The 15338-nt window shown below is 47.3% G+C and overlaps 1 protein-coding gene across 1 annotated transcript in view; it reads right to left on the bottom strand.

Annotated features, from left to right (window-relative positions):
- The window catches only part of ZNF516 (zinc finger protein 516), a 172045-nt gene extending 166784 nt beyond the window's left edge, over positions 1-5261 (bottom strand). The window contains exon 1 of the mRNA XM_065533606.2: positions 4961-5261. The gene's annotated coding sequence lies outside the window, so the exon portion shown is untranslated. The remainder of the gene's footprint in view (positions 1-4960) is intronic.
- Positions 5262-15338: the final 10077 nt, after the last annotated feature.

The following is a 15338-nucleotide window of genomic DNA, read 5'->3' as shown; positions in this document are numbered from 1 at the left end:
ACGGCTGAGTTCAATTATGTTTTGCAAGAAAAGTGACTGAGTCACAAAAAGTAGGCATGGAAGATAGATACAATTTCACAATTAACGTCATAGTATACACATTGGACCACGGTCAGTTTCTATTTACCAAAGTCACAAAATAATGAACGCTTTATATGTTTCCATATGATTTTTGCATTTAGAAAATGTTTGTAAACTGCCTATCTAAAAAAAAAAAAAAATCAGACTTTCTTTAAATGAAAATTTCCATTTACTTCTTCATCACATAGTTGTGTTTTCTAATTTATCTGTGGTTCTTTAACCAAGATCAAATATACCATTAAAAATAAATAAAAATAAAGGACATAAATGATACCTACAAAAGCAAAACATAGAAGCCTATTTATCGGGTACTCAGAGGGTTGAATAGGCAATTTTCTTATTTTAGAAACCATAAAAAGAACGGTGTGTTAATTAATTTATTAATTCTTGAGTGAAACTGCCCCAGCGAGTAGCTGTGTGCCAGTGCCAGTGCCAGTGAGGCGCCAATTATTATTCGCCCCACACATGACAATATGGAGAGTGCTATCGGAGAGAACGCCAGGGCTTTTCACCGAGTCCTTGCTGCTGTTAGACTCTCAGTTGTTTGCTCTGTTTTCTTTATTTAGCCATAAGACCATGATCTGGGGTTTAGGACAGCAATATTTTTACAAAAGGCGCACTAAACCTCCCACATCTGCACAGCTCTCCTGTCGATCTGATCTGCAACCAATGCCGTGTTTTCCTGAGAGTAATATGTCCGCTGTGTCTTTAAAAGAACCACTGTGTCAGCTTTCATCTAGCTGTTTGCACTTTTACCTGTAATCTGATTGTGGGGAGAAAAGGAGAACTTGGGTATCCCTCCCTGGCACCCTGTTACCAATAGCATTTGTTTAGTTAGTAATTCTATCTCGGCCGGGACTTTTCCCATTCGCTGGGTTTGTTGCACTCTGTGTACATAGCTGCATCTCCATGGCAATGGAAAAACATGATGCTGGAGATTCAAAAGGGGGCGAGGGAGTGGAGGAAACACTACCCTCAGGTGCCAGCCTCCCGGGAGGGGCTGGGCTAATTTATATGTCAAGTTAAGGGATGTTGGGACTCAGAGATCAAAGAAGGTCAAAACTGGGCTCTTGGAATGGGAGGTATTTATTGTGTTTAATATAAATACAAATGTGTCCAAGAAGAGAAATTGAAACCTTAAAAGGCATGTAGATTGTGATTGGTAAACATAAATAACACATCTGAAAATGGGTAGATTGCTAAAATTAACAGGCACTTTTAAAAGCCGTCTTAATTTAAATCAGGATAAATTAAGACAGTGACAACCTCAATTGAAATTGAAAATACAAATCACTTGAAAACGTTGATTAAGATTTCTAACTAGACTTTAGAAATGTCTTGTAATACCTTCTGACTATAAATGCACTTTAGACATTTCTGGTTTCACTCCTCAGCTACATGTTTTGTTACTAAGAGCATTTGTTTCATACCATTAACAATATAGCACTAGTTTGACAAATTGTGGTATAGGGGTGTGAGTGCCTGATGCAGAAAGGGGCTTTGTCTTTTGGGGGGCCCATTAGTGAAACAATTAATAAGCCTATAGCAAAACTGATATGATGGGAAATGACTTCTATTCAGTTAACTCGATTATTAGTGCTAATTGGGGCCAGGTGAAGCATGGATAATTGAAATTCACAGATAATCCAAAAACCTCTATTTAACCAATAACTTCAAACTTCTTCCCCATCAAACCAATTACCAGAGGAGCTAACAAATAGAAAAAATGGATTAAATTGAATTTCACTTCCCCAAAGATTACTACTATGATGTCTTTTTTATTGATTAATTCAGAGCAAGAGCCAAAGATTAACTATATTTTAGAGACTAAATTACAGATAGTCCCCAACAATTAAAAAGAAAAAGATTATATTCCAAAGGTTTGTTTCTAAGTCAGTTACTTCAGTTACTTGAAGCTCAGAGTGATTTTTCTCATAGAACAAAGCAGTCGATTGGGGTTGGGTACCAAGGTAACACACAGAGGTCAGCCAGTAACCCAGTGACACTGGAAATATATTTAAGATTCTCAGCTCCTTAGTCAAGCTCCTTTGAATCCTAAATCCCTACCCTCCAACCCCTAAATAAATCTCTCTGAACCTTACATCTATTTTTTTAACTCAAGTAAAACTCACATAGCATAAAATAAAAAGTGTACAATTCAGTGGCATTTAGTGCATTCACAGTGTTATGTAACCATCACCTCTAGTTTCAAAACACTGTCCTCATGCAGAAAGGAAAGCCCTCTCGGACCCATTAGCAACCATTCCCCATCCCTGACTCCTCCAGACCCTGGTCACTTCAGATCTGCTTTCTGTCTCTATGGATCTGCCTGTTCTGGACATTTCATACAACTGGGCTCATAACAATCTATGGTTATTTTGTGCCTGACATCCTCCACTCAGCGTAAGGCTTTCGAGGTTTATCCACGTTGTGGCATATGCCAGTGTTCCCTCCTTTTCATGAGTGAATAATATTCCATTGTGGAGATACAGCACACTTTACTTATCCATTCACCCGCGGAGGGATGCTTGCGTTGTTTCCATATTGTGGCTACTGTGAATGCTGCTGCTATTAAACCTGATTTTGACCCTGTGGTGGCCTAAGGAGCTCATCAGGGTGAACTGGAGGGGGTGTGCCCCAGCTCTGGTGTCTGGTCAGGCAAACCCTCACCCCTTGAGAGAGGAGTCAGTGGGAGACACCTCTCAAGTCTCCATAATGAGGGACAATTTCAGGCTGGGACAACATGGTGGAGGAAGGACTTCTTCAGAGAGGAAATGCACGTAAGGGCCAAGGACCCTACAAAGACTGGTGGGGCCTGTGGAGAGCATGCACGTCCCTCAGATTAAAGCTGGTCTGAGGTTGGGCACAGTGGCTCACGCCTGTAATCCCAGCACTTTTGGGAGGTCAAGGTGGGCAGATCACCTGAGGTCAGGAGTTCGAGACCAGCCTGACTAACAAGGTGAAACCCCGTCTCTACTAAAAATACAAAAACTAGCCGGGCGTGGTGGCGGGCGCCTGTAGTCCCAGCTACTCAGGAAGCTGAGGCAGAAGAATCGCTTGAACTGGGGAAGTGGAGGTCGCAGTGAGCCAAGCTTACACCACTGCACTCCAGCCTGGGTGACAGAGCGAGACCTGTCTCGGAAAAAAAAAAAAAAAAAAAAGCTGGGCTGAGTGCAGAATCAGTCCAATCCAGGGAGAAATCTGGCACATACTCTTGGCCAGCTCCTGCTTTTCTGAAAACATAGGTGCCAGAAGAGCATCCGGTAGCAGCTGCCAAGTTCAATACTAAGACTCCACTCCACAGGCAATTCTGTCACCCCATTGTGGGTGTCCTGGATGTCCAGAAAACCCACATCTCTTGATAAAGTCCTCCTGTGGTAGGTCTGCGACCCCTCTGCACCCAGCCCCTCTGCTAACACCCCCTCTGCACCCAGCCCTCTGCTAACACCCCCTCTGCACCCTGCATCTTTGCCAAGTGGGGAGAGATGCATTCCAGAACTCCAGTGCCAGGATCTGCCCTTGCCGGGATCACGCAGACTTGGCATTTTCCAATACCTACTGTTGCCTGATGTTTCATATAATAGAGTAGGATGAGCGACACAATTTCTGGTTTAGTAATTTGGTACCAATATATGTGTTTTATGCATACATGTTATGTGTGTCCATATGTAAACACAGCGATACATACATGTTTATGTATACAGATATATGTCAGCGAATACCTAAATATATAATCGTATGAAACAAGCTCTACTTATCCCTGTTCCATAAACTTCATATCAATTCAATAAATAAAATGTGTTCAAAATCCAGTCATCCCAACACATTAACATTTAATTTTTCCATATTTTCTGTCTGTGTTTGTCATTGAATATTAAAAGTTTTGCTTTTTTTACTATTGCACCTTTTTTCTAGGTAGTCCATAAGTTTAAAACAATATATATGGCACCACTTGGTCTGCACAGCTTTCAAGACAGGGCTGTCAAGACAAGGACACTCCTTAGGGGACCCTGTCTCATAAAGTCAGATTATGCGGGATGACTCAGGGACGCAGGAGCTAAAAACAGTGTCCCTTTAAAAATGTGCATGCCTTTCAAATGGAATAAGTAAAGTACTTGCAGATGCAAATGGTTTCAAGTTTCACTGGAGACCGAGCGAGAGCGGCTGTTCTCAAAGTTGCCAGGCAGTGTGGAAACGCCTGCTGAGGGGCACACAGTGAGGCGGCCACTGGCTCTGTGTCCTTGGGGAAGCCCCTTCTGCGGTCCCCTTCATTGTCTGCGTGACAAAGTGGACGTAGAACTCCCCATCTGCTGCCCAGGGCGGGTGAGGACCCTGCACACACGCGCGCGCGCGCACACACACACACACGGTGTGTTTGTGAGCTGTGCAGAGTGGGGTCTCCCTGGCAATGGCCACAGCCTCCAGGGGCACTGACACCTCCCGTCTAACTGGTAGACAGTTTCTGCCTCTTCCTTTTTGGGGATTGGAAAGGGAAGCGTGTCTGGATGACTACTAGGGTAAATACGGAATCCGCAGCGCGTCCTCCCTTTCTTCTCTCCCTTCCCACGCACCTGCCTGGCTCTCTGGCTCTCCTGCCACGGCTGGAGTGAATGAGAGCTGCAAAGTCCATATGTGAACAGCTGTGGGCAAGTCGTGCAACAGTGCTCATGGGGCTTGCTACACATCTAAGCCACTGAACTTCAGCTGGACCCCAAATGGCCTTGGTCACGTTTTGTTTCTGTTTTGTCATTTCCGGCTGAATCTCCCACAACCTCAGCCCTGCTCTCCTTGCTCTGCCTTCTCCTCCCCACAGCTTCTTTGCAGATAACATCCTGGCCGCATTATGCAACTGGATCCATATTATCCGGGGGAAACTTACCCTCCTCTGCTCTAAATCTTCCTTTTCCTTCTGGCTTTGGAGAAAGAGGAGCTCCCTTTCCATCCATAAGGTCAACCTCTTCCTGTTTCCTTTCTTCATTCTTCGTTATTTTCCGCTCCTCAGTTTTGGATTCTTCTCTCGGTCAACAACTACATCCGAATTCTTCCAGCTGTAACCAACAAATGAAAGGCCTCGTGCACCAAGGCCGCCCCCGCGTGCGCCCCCCACCCCCCAGCTGCGTGGCCTCGGCCTGGAGCACAGCCGCGTTGCCACTTTCCTGCACTCCGTGGGGGAGAAGGGCGGTGCACACTACCCAGAAGTGGAATGTGCATTTCACAGCAAATGACCAATTTAAGGAGAAAATTAAAGCAGAAAAGCGGGTGAGAATGGCAGCCGCGTGTGTGGGTCCACGCTGGGATCCCGAGTTGATTTTCCTAAGGCCCGCGTGTTGGTACGCATGCGCGTGCACCCCCACCTCAAATCGTGTTACGACCTGTTTCCCGGCAGCAGAGCCCTGGGTGAATTTACTGTCTTCTCTGTGTCTTTCTGTATTTTCCATGCTTTCTGTGACGAAGAACATCATCATACATATCGCTACTTCTTTTTTTCTTTTTCTTTTTCTTTTTTTTTTGGAGTCTCGCTCTGTCTCTCAGGCTGGAGTGAGCGGCGCCATCTTGGCTCACTGCAAGCTCCGCCTCCCGGGTTCCCGCCATTCTCCTGCCTCAGCCTCCCAAGTAGCTGGGACTACAGGCGCCGCCACCGCCCCCGACTAATTTTTTGTATTTTTAGTAGAGACGGGGTTTCACCGTGTTAGCCAGGATGGTCTCGATCTCCTGACCTTGTGATCGGCCCGCCTCGGCCTCCCAAAGTGTTGGGATCATAGGCCTGTGCTACCATGCCCGGCCACATATCACCGCTTCTATTGTGCGTTCACCGCACACCAAACCTGAGTAAGGACTTTCTGTGCACGTTCTCATTTCATGCTTATGACATTCTGAGAATTAAGACCATTTTGACCCCTGTCTTACAGATGAGGAAGCTGAGGCCTGGTGCTGCTAGAGGGCTTGGTCAGGAGGCGGAGGTGGAGGCGGTGGAAGGCTGTTCCCCTGCGGTGAGTGCTCACACGGTCAGCTGTGATTTGCATGCAGGGGCGCACAGGCCAGTGCTCTCAGGAGCCACACTTGAAGAATGGCAGGACCCAGGGTGGGCAGAAGAAGAAGGTGAACTGAGGAATAGTTGCAACAGAGGCCTGGGCCGACCCCATGGAGGGCTCTGAATCTGGAAGCCCTGAGAGTCGCTCCACCTGAGGCAGGAGGCCAGGTGTTGCAACTGGTCCTCGCTGGGGATAGGCTGTGTCCAGGGAGGGTGTGTCCAGTGCTTGGGTGAGCTTCCCTTCAAGAAGGGCAGTTCCTGGAGAGCCCCCAGATAGGGGCTGTCAATAGCCGGCACTTTCTGCAGCTGGCGGGACAGCGCTTGGTTGAGGGGGACTCTGGGTGGCCCACTACAGTGTCTACCACCAATGCCTACCTGCTCTCCAGGACACATTCAAATCTCGCCTTCCCCAGGAGATCTTAGATTCCCACTGATCAGAACGGGCCTGGGATGCTCTCTTCCTACGTCCCTCAAGCTTGCTTGAACTGTCTCAGGCATGACAGCTGTTGTGGGTTGGAAAGGATCTGCCACTAAACTGTGATTCCCTGGGGAAGCAATAACCCTCTTGGGGACATCACTGACTTCCAAATGCTTAAGGATAAAAGGCCAAAGACCTGCCCCTTTGGGGACATCACTGACTTCAAAACGGTTAAGGGTGAAAGGCAAAAGACCTGCTTCTGTGGCCAGGCAGCATGCCTTGGGTGTCACTTGTTCCTGGCTTGGAAAATGTCTGGGGATGACTTTGGGCTGCAGTTGGTGTGCCTGGAAGGTCACAAGACATGGCTGCTCTTCCAGATTTGGTGTGGGTGAGTTCGCTGGGAGTGCTGGCTCTTTGGAGTTCACACTGCTTGGAGGGTTCTGTCCCCCAGTGTAACTCACCCAAACTCACAAAGGCAGCAAATGGCAGCTCCAAGACTTAGCCCCAAGGAGGTGGACATCAGAAGTCATTTGATGAGGAAAGGACTCAGGTGTGGCCATACCTGGCTGTCTGTGGGTGAGGGCCTGGGCAGTTGGGTCCTGGGCAGATGGCTCCTGAGTAGGTGGAGTAGGTCTTGGGCAACTGGGTCTTGGGCAGGTGGAGTGGGTCTTCAGCAGGTACATCCTGGGTAGGTGGGTTCTTCTGGGCAGGAGGGGTGGGTTCTGGGTTCTGGGTGGTTGGATTCTGGAATAGATGGGTCCTAGGCAGGTGGGTCCGGGCAGGTGGATTCTGGAATAGGTGGGTTCTGGGCAGGTGGATTCTCAGCAGCCAGATTCTGAGAAGGTGGGTTCAGGGAAGCTAGATTCTGGGCAGGTGGGTCCTGGGCAGGCAGGTCATGGGCAGGTGGATTCTGGTCAGGTAAGTTTTGGACAGGTGGGGTCCTGGGCAGGTGGGTCCTGGGTGAATGGGTCCTGGGCAGGTGAGTTCCAGGCAGATGGCTCTTAGGTAGGTGGATTCTGGGAAGGTGGATTCTGGGCAGGTAGATTCTGGGTAGGTGTGTCCTAGGCAGGGGAGTTCTGGCCAGGTGAGTGTTAGACAGGTGGGTCCTGGGCAGGGGAGTGTTAGACAGGTGGGTCTCGGCCAGGTGGATTCTGGGCAGGTGGGCCCACAGATGACAGGGCTGAGGGGGAAGGGGAATGGAGAGGCTTACAATTGTCATCCAAGTTTCATCCTTTTATGGTTTGAGGCAAATTGCTTTTCAAAGCCTGGTGTATACAGTTGATTAAAATAAAACCTTCCCCACACAAGACAAAAGAACAAAGCTTGGGAAGTGGATGCTCACAGTTTGTTGGAGGCGGCACAGTGCGGTTGTTGGGACCGTGTGCTCTGGGCAGGCTGCCTGTGTTTGAACACTGCCTCTACTGCTTCCCAACTGCAGGACCAGCGGCCGGGCCACAGTTTTCTCCTCTGCAAATAGGGAGAGTGGCAGGACCTACTTCGTAGGCTGTGTGAGGCTTAAGTGAGTTCATATTTTTAAAGCATGTGGAATAGAGCATGATACAAAATAAGTGCTACATGGCGATTCAGTAAATAGGTTTGGTTGAAAGACATATGAGAAAGCACTTTGAAAAGAATCAAAAACTGATCTAATCACTTGATCTGTGATGTGGGAAAATCATTGCATCCTGCCATGTCAGCGTATTTAACTGTGAACTGGGCATAGAGTTGCAGTTACTGAAAGCATGCCTGTGTATTTGTTGGTGTTCTTTAAAGAATATTATACTGCTCTGATAATGGAACTTTGTAGTTGAAAGGGGTTGCCCAGAGGTCATTTGCTCCCTAAAAACTTAGCAAGGGGCCGGGCACGGTGGCTCACATTTGCAATCCCAGCACTTTGGGAGACTGAGGCAGGCGGATCATGAGGTCTGGAGATCAAGATTATCCTGGCTAACATGGTGAAACCCCGTCTCTACTGAAAATACAAAAAAAATTAGCCAGGTGTGGTGGCGGGTTCCTGTACTCCCAGCTACTCGGGAGGCTGAGGCAGGAGAATGGCGTGAACCCAGGAGGCGGAGCTTGCAGTGAGCTGAGATCGTGCCACTGCACTCCAGCCTGGGCGACATAGGGAGACTCCATCTCAAAACAAACAAACAAAAAAATAAAAATAAAAAAAAACATAGCAAGGAAGGTGAGCAGACTACAATGGAACTAATACACAATATTGCAAATTGGAAAGGACGTTCGTATTCAAACCACATCCCTCTGCCCTGGTGAAAGTGAGATGGCTTCAAATGGCTTTGCAGCTACCTTCAGATGGAGGTGGTCTGCAGGCACAGGGTTTTAACCCTTTCCAGAACCTCTCTTCTCCCATCACCGTAAGCCATGTGCTTGTTTAGAAAGCAGGGCATTTGTATGACATTGAGTAGCTTGCAGAACCTGTTTTTTCCCATCCCAATTGATAGTGTTCCAGAATGTACATTATTTTAATGGCATACAATTGTTGCTGGAGCCATGGAGTTTTTACAGTGGGATGATCAATGTTGCTCCCATCTTAGTTAATTTGTGATATTGGATTGAATGCATTTATAATATTTTTTCTTCTTTTTTCTTTCTTTTTTTTTTTTTTTTTGAGACGGAGTCTCACTCTGTCACCCATGCTGGAGTGCAGTGGCGTGATCTCGGCTCACTGCAAGCTCCACCTCCTTGGTTCATGCCATTCTCCTGCCTCAGCCTCCTGAGTAGCTGGGACTACAGGCACCAGCCACCATGCCTGGCTAATTTTTTGTATTTTTAGTAGAGATGGGGTTTCACCCTGTTCACCGGGATGGTCTGCATCTCCTGACCTCGTGATCCACCCGTCTCAGCCTCCCAAAGTGCTGGGATTACAGGCGTGAGCCACCGCGCCCGGCCGATACATTTATAATATTAAAGATTCATAATATCTTGCAGGAGAACACAAATATCTAAGTGTACATTTGTGACCTTTGTAAAATCCACAAAAAAGCAACATTAAAATTTAATGTAAACCATCCCAAATGATGGGTTTTGCTTTTTCTGTTTTTTGTTTGTTTGTTTGTTTGTTTTTTGAGACAGAATCTCACTCTGTCTCACATGCTGGAGTGTAATGGCACGATCTCAACTCACTGTAACCTCCTCTTCCTGGGTTCCAGCAGTTCTCCCACCTCAGCCTCGCTAGTAGAGGGGATTACAGGTGCGTGCCACCACACCCAGCTAATTTTTTGTATTTTTAATAGAGATTGGATTTCACCATGTTTTTGGCCAGGCTGGTCTCAAACTCCTGACCTCAAGTCATCCGCCCGTCTCGGCCTCCCAAAGTGCTGGGATTACAGGTGTGAGCCACAGTGCTTGGCCCCCAAATGAAGGTTTTTAGAGCAATATCTGTGTCGTCACATTGGCCACGGATATTGGTTTTGATGACTGGTTCACCTGTTAGGGGTCCCTGCTGGGATGCAATCAGTGTGACATTCTAATTGGCATTATAGATGGAACTGTCTACAATGGTTACACTATGATGTTCAACAAATATGCCCAAAGGCAGTAAAGATTCAACTACTCACCAAGGACTGAGGCCGCATTTACTCAGTGTTGCGGGTGGGAATGCACAGTAAATGGGAATAGCATCCCCCTTTCAAAGAGCCGCCCATTCAGGAGAGGTGACAGACACACATAGGAGGCTGAGGAATGCCATCCTGTAAGCTCCAGGAAGAGGAGGAGCTGTGCAGAAACAGGCAGAAAGACGCTCGGGTTAGTCAGGCGGCTGAGTCCCAGTGACTGTAGCTACAGATGTCATTGATGATGATGATGATGGTGGTGATGATGACATGAAGGCAGGCCTGTGGGGTGCAGGAGCTTGGCTGGCAGGACTTGTTTCCCTGGCTTGGCGGGTTGCTCGGCAGGAAGAGAAGGTGAGCGCTGAGTGGAGATGCAACAGATAACGGGGTTCTACCAGGCAGAGCCCGAGAAAAGCCCCAGCAGGTGGGTGTCTCAGTTCCTTCTCTTTCATTTCTGTCCCAGGACAGTTCCTCTCCCCTTCCCATGCCTTCCCTTCTTTAGTCGGTGTGGAGCCCCCATTCATGAATAAAGGTACCAAGTGTCTCTTCCATGCCACACGCTGTGTGTTTCATAGGTATACAAAAAATTTCATTTCGTCCTCAGATGTGCTGGGCAGGCTCTCTTGAAATTTCAGCAAACCAGCCAAAAATTAAAATATCATTTGTTTAACTTCCTTCCTCCAGCACCCATGTGCCCACACGCCTCTGCCCTGCTTCCATGAAATTGTGTGCCACTCCAAGAAATGACCATATCCTAAAATCAACTTTAATATAGACCAAAAACTCATTGAAACATCAAGATGATTATAATAATGAGCAATCTCATATAGGGTTTTTCCAAACAAATTTGTCCAAGTATAGATTTAAAGTATATGAATAACGTGTGTGTTCATCCTATGTCGAGTGAAATTTAGTCACCAGTTCCTCCTATTTTCATCTGACTCCTTTTCTAGGAACTACTATAGCATATAATTTAGGAGTTGAAAAGAAATAATAGTGCATGAAGAATACAGTTCCCAAAGTGAATAGATGGATCTGTCATTTTTCAGTATAGTGTATTTAGAAGAATAGATGGTTTGACTTTTAACCATTTTGGTATCTTATTGCTCTAAACACTGGCAGAGCAAAGTCAGAGTCTTCATTGGCAGAGGAGAGCATCTCACTTGAAAATTCTCTAAAAACAGTGTTTCTACTTACGTAGACCTAGTCGCTTCTGTGAAACTCCCTGCCGCTGGTGGTATCTGGTCAGAAGATGCCTCAGGGGGTGAGCCGGTAGAATTTCTCGCAGAATGAGGCTGTGCTCATCAGTTGAAGCAAAATCTCCACTTGCCGAGTGCCTCTGTTTTCTCTTGAGTTTGCGTTCAGAGCAATTTTTAAACGCACTGGAGGGAGCCAGGCAGAAAGTGAGGCCCAGCAGCAAGGGATGCGATGGAATGCAACTCCGAGCCGCCAGGGTGTTCTTTCCTTTTTACAATTTTAACTTCAACTTTTATAGACTTGCTACCCTTTAGGCTCCCATAACATATTCTTTTCCTTTTAGTAAAGAAGTTATTTCATTGTCTTAGGATGACTGGTTCCTTACACTCCACCGTGCGCTGCTGGAAGGTACGATATCTGCCAGCCCAGCTGGGTCACGTTCATGCGGGAGACACCGTCTGCCGGACGGGCGCCGCTCCTCCTCCCTGGTATTTACTCCAATCCCACTTCCAACCTGAGGACCTTTGTTCCAGGGACACCTCACTGGGATGCATTTTGCTCATTTGTTTTCTTGTATTTATTTATTTGTTTTATTTATTTTGGAGGTGGAGTCTTCACTCTGTCACCCAGGCTGGAGAGCAGTGGTGCAATCTTGGCTGACTGCAACCTCCACCTCCCAGGTTCAAGCAATTCTCCTGCCTCAGCCTCCCAAGTAGCTGGGATTACAGGTGCCTACCACCATACCCAGCTAATTTTTGTATTTTTAGTTGAGACAGGGTTTCACCATGTTGACCAGGCTGGTCTCAAACTCCTGACCTCAGATGATCTGCCCGTCTTGGCCTCCCAAAGTGTGCTCGGATCACAAGCATGAGCCACTGTGCCCGGCCTGTTTTCTTTTCTTTTCTTTTCTTTTTTTTTTTTTTTTTTTTTTGGAGACGGAGTCTCACTCTGTCGCCCAGGCTGGAGTGCAGTGGTGCCATCACGGCTCACTGCAAGCTCCACCTCCCAGGTTCACACCATTCTCCTGCCTCAGCCTCCCGAGTAGCTGGGACTACAGACACCAGCCACCATGCCTGGCTAATTTTTTGTATTTTTAGTAGACACGGCGTTTCACCGTGTTAGCCAGGATGGTCTCGATTTGACCTCATGATCCGCCTGCCTCGGCCTCCCAAAGTGCTGGGATTATAGGCATGAGCCACTGCGCCCAGCCTCTGTGCCTTTATTTCAATACATATTTACTTTGGTTAAGGCAGGCCACTAGAAAACGTCCTGAAACCTAAAAGCCAGAATAAAGCCTATTTGGAAACCTGCTGACTCAATACACCATTCTCTTGCCACCAATTCCACAGCATTTCCCTGTCCCCCTGATTGGCCTGACAGGTGTGATCTCTGTTCGGCCTCCTGGGTCCTATCCCACACGATGTCTGAGCTCTGAGTGCCTGGGAGGTCGTCCACACCCAGCCTTTTTTTCTCCTCTTTCCCCTGTGTTTTCTTTGCCATTAGCACTTCTAAAGACGGGGTAGGGAGGGAAATTAAAGTGAGGTTGGGGAATATCTGTGGATTCACTATTTCCAGACCCTAATTAACAGGTCATTTAGGACTTTTTCTCCACTATAAGCTTACCAGGCTCCAGGACCCTGATGCCGGCTTCCTGTCACGTGAGCCAATCCCTTAAAACAAATCTGCCTCTCTCCATATATTTTCATTCCATAGGTACTGTTTCCCTGGAGAACCCTGGCTAGTACGAGGTAGAATTGGACAGTATTTGTCTTTTCTGACTAGCTTTGTTCACAGAACAGAATATTTTCAAGATTCATCCAAGGTGTAGCCGGTATCAATGTGTCATTACGTGGGTATCACATATTGTTTATAGATTCTTCAGGGTGGACGTTTGGGTTCCTTCCACCTTTCAGTTATTATGAATTGTCTCTTCTTTATCTAAGTCATTCTGGTGGTGGAAGGCATACATAGATCACCCAGTCCAGGCTGCAGTTGTGTTTGTTCTACAGTTTTTACAAACAAACCTCAACAAATGACCAATACTTTAAATGGAAGATTTTACATCTAAATCCCACATCTGGCTCCTCTCAGAGATGAGGCAGTGCCTGGCCAGGCCTGCCCTTCCTCGGGGCCACTCTGGGTCCCCGCTCTTGCCAGTGGTCCCTGGCTGCTTCTCATGTGGACCACACCCCTGAACCAGGAGGATTTGTATTTACCAAATTCAGCTGCCTCCTGCCCCTGGGGACTCAGCCTGGAGTGGAGGTGGGTAGGGGTGCTCACCAGGCAGTCATCTCGTCTCAGAGGTTGGAGGTCATACTCATCATTAAATATCTTTAATGTTATTTGGCTTAGAGCTTAATGTAATATTTTCTTCCTTTCCTCTTCCTTTTTTATTACAAAATACTACTTTTCTAAAATCCCCATCATGGTTTAAAAATTCATATATCATCTAAGGACCACAGTTGGGATTCTAAAATGCAGACGAAACCCATGATTCTCCACGGACTTTTGAAATTCCACCACTCGGCGTTGCCTCCTTCCTGTTGCTCCAGCTCTTGGCATCCCTATCCGGCCAAACAGCTGTCCCCTAAAAGTCTGAATGTACAGGGCGGGGAGAGTGCCATGCGTTGGCTGCCCGAGTTGACGCCTTGGGTGCAATTGTGCAACTGTGTGAGCTGGTGTGGAGCCCCTCGGCAAATACCTGCTGCTGAGGACTGGGTGTGTGCATGAGTGTGTGTGCACAGGTGTGTGTGCACGGGTGTGTGCATGAGTGTGTGCACAGGTGTGTGCGTGTGTGTGCACGGGTGTGTGCGTGTGTGCATGGGTGTGTGCACGGGTGTGTGCATGTGTGTGCACGGGTGTGTGCATGAGTGTGTGTGCACAGGTGTGTGCGTGAGTGTGTATGAGTGTGTGCGCACACATCTTTCCATGAGAAACTTTCCCCAAAGCGTAGAGCCCTGTTTCGGACCAGGGAAGGGGAGGGCTGAGTGGTGTGTATTGCTTTCTTGGGGGTCCTCTGGCTGCCTGGATGGCTCTCCACAAAAGAACTGGGTTTATGAGAGGCAGGAGAGGGAGATACACTGGTTTCCCTTTATTACTTGAAGAAAAAGGAAAACTCCTCACTGGAAGAATGACAGCTGTTGATACTAACAAGTGTTTTTGATACAATCTATCCTCCTAGCCCAATAGAATGAAGGTGAGCATTTTGCTAGGAAATGCCTTTTGGAGAAAAAAGTTATCACACACATGTTTGGATTACTTTATAAAAACATTCATTTATGTACTTGCTTGTTTTTAAATTGTGGTACGATATAAAACCATTCCACCACAATTTCCCTTCTCTCAGCCCCTCTCATCTACCCTCATCTACTTACTGTGGCTATGAATGTGTCTATTCTAGATGTTTCATCTGTGTGTGATGGCTAATGTTAAGTGTCAACTTGGTTGGGCCACAGTGTCCAGATATTTGGTAAACATTATTATTGTGGACGTTTCCGTGAAGGTATTTTTTGGATGAGATTAACATTTCAATTAGTAGACTTGGAGTAAAGCAAATTCATCTCCACAGTGCAGATGAGCCTCATCCAATCAGTTCACAGTTTGAGAGAAAAAGCTGGTCTCCCTGGAGGGACCTCTGCAGCTCTTCCCAGGGTCCCCAGCCTGTCCACCTGCCCCAGTCAATCATGGCCTTGCCTTCCTCCACAGTCATGTGAGCCCATTCCTTAAACAAATCTCCCGGCCAGGCCCAGTGTCTCATGCCTGTAGTCCCAGCACTTTGGGAGGCCGAGGCGGGCAGATCACGAGGTCAGGAGATCGAGACCATCTTGGCTAACACAGTGGAACCCCGTCTCTACTAAAAACACAAAAAACTTAGCCAGGCGTGGTGGTGGGCGCCTGTGGTCCCAGCTACTTGGGAGGCTGAGGCAGGAGAAGGGCGTGAACCCGGGAGGCGGAGCTTGCAGTGAGCCAAGGTTGCACCACTGCACTCCAACCTGGGTGACAGAGACTCTGTCTCAAATAAATAAATAATAAAAAAACA

This window comes from Macaca fascicularis, chromosome 18 (assembly GCF_037993035.2).
Source record: "Macaca fascicularis isolate 582-1 chromosome 18, T2T-MFA8v1.1".
NCBI lineage: Eukaryota > Metazoa > Chordata > Mammalia > Primates > Cercopithecidae > Macaca > Macaca fascicularis.
Note: the sequence above shows the minus strand (reverse complement) of the source record. Positions and strands in the feature narration are given on the sequence as shown.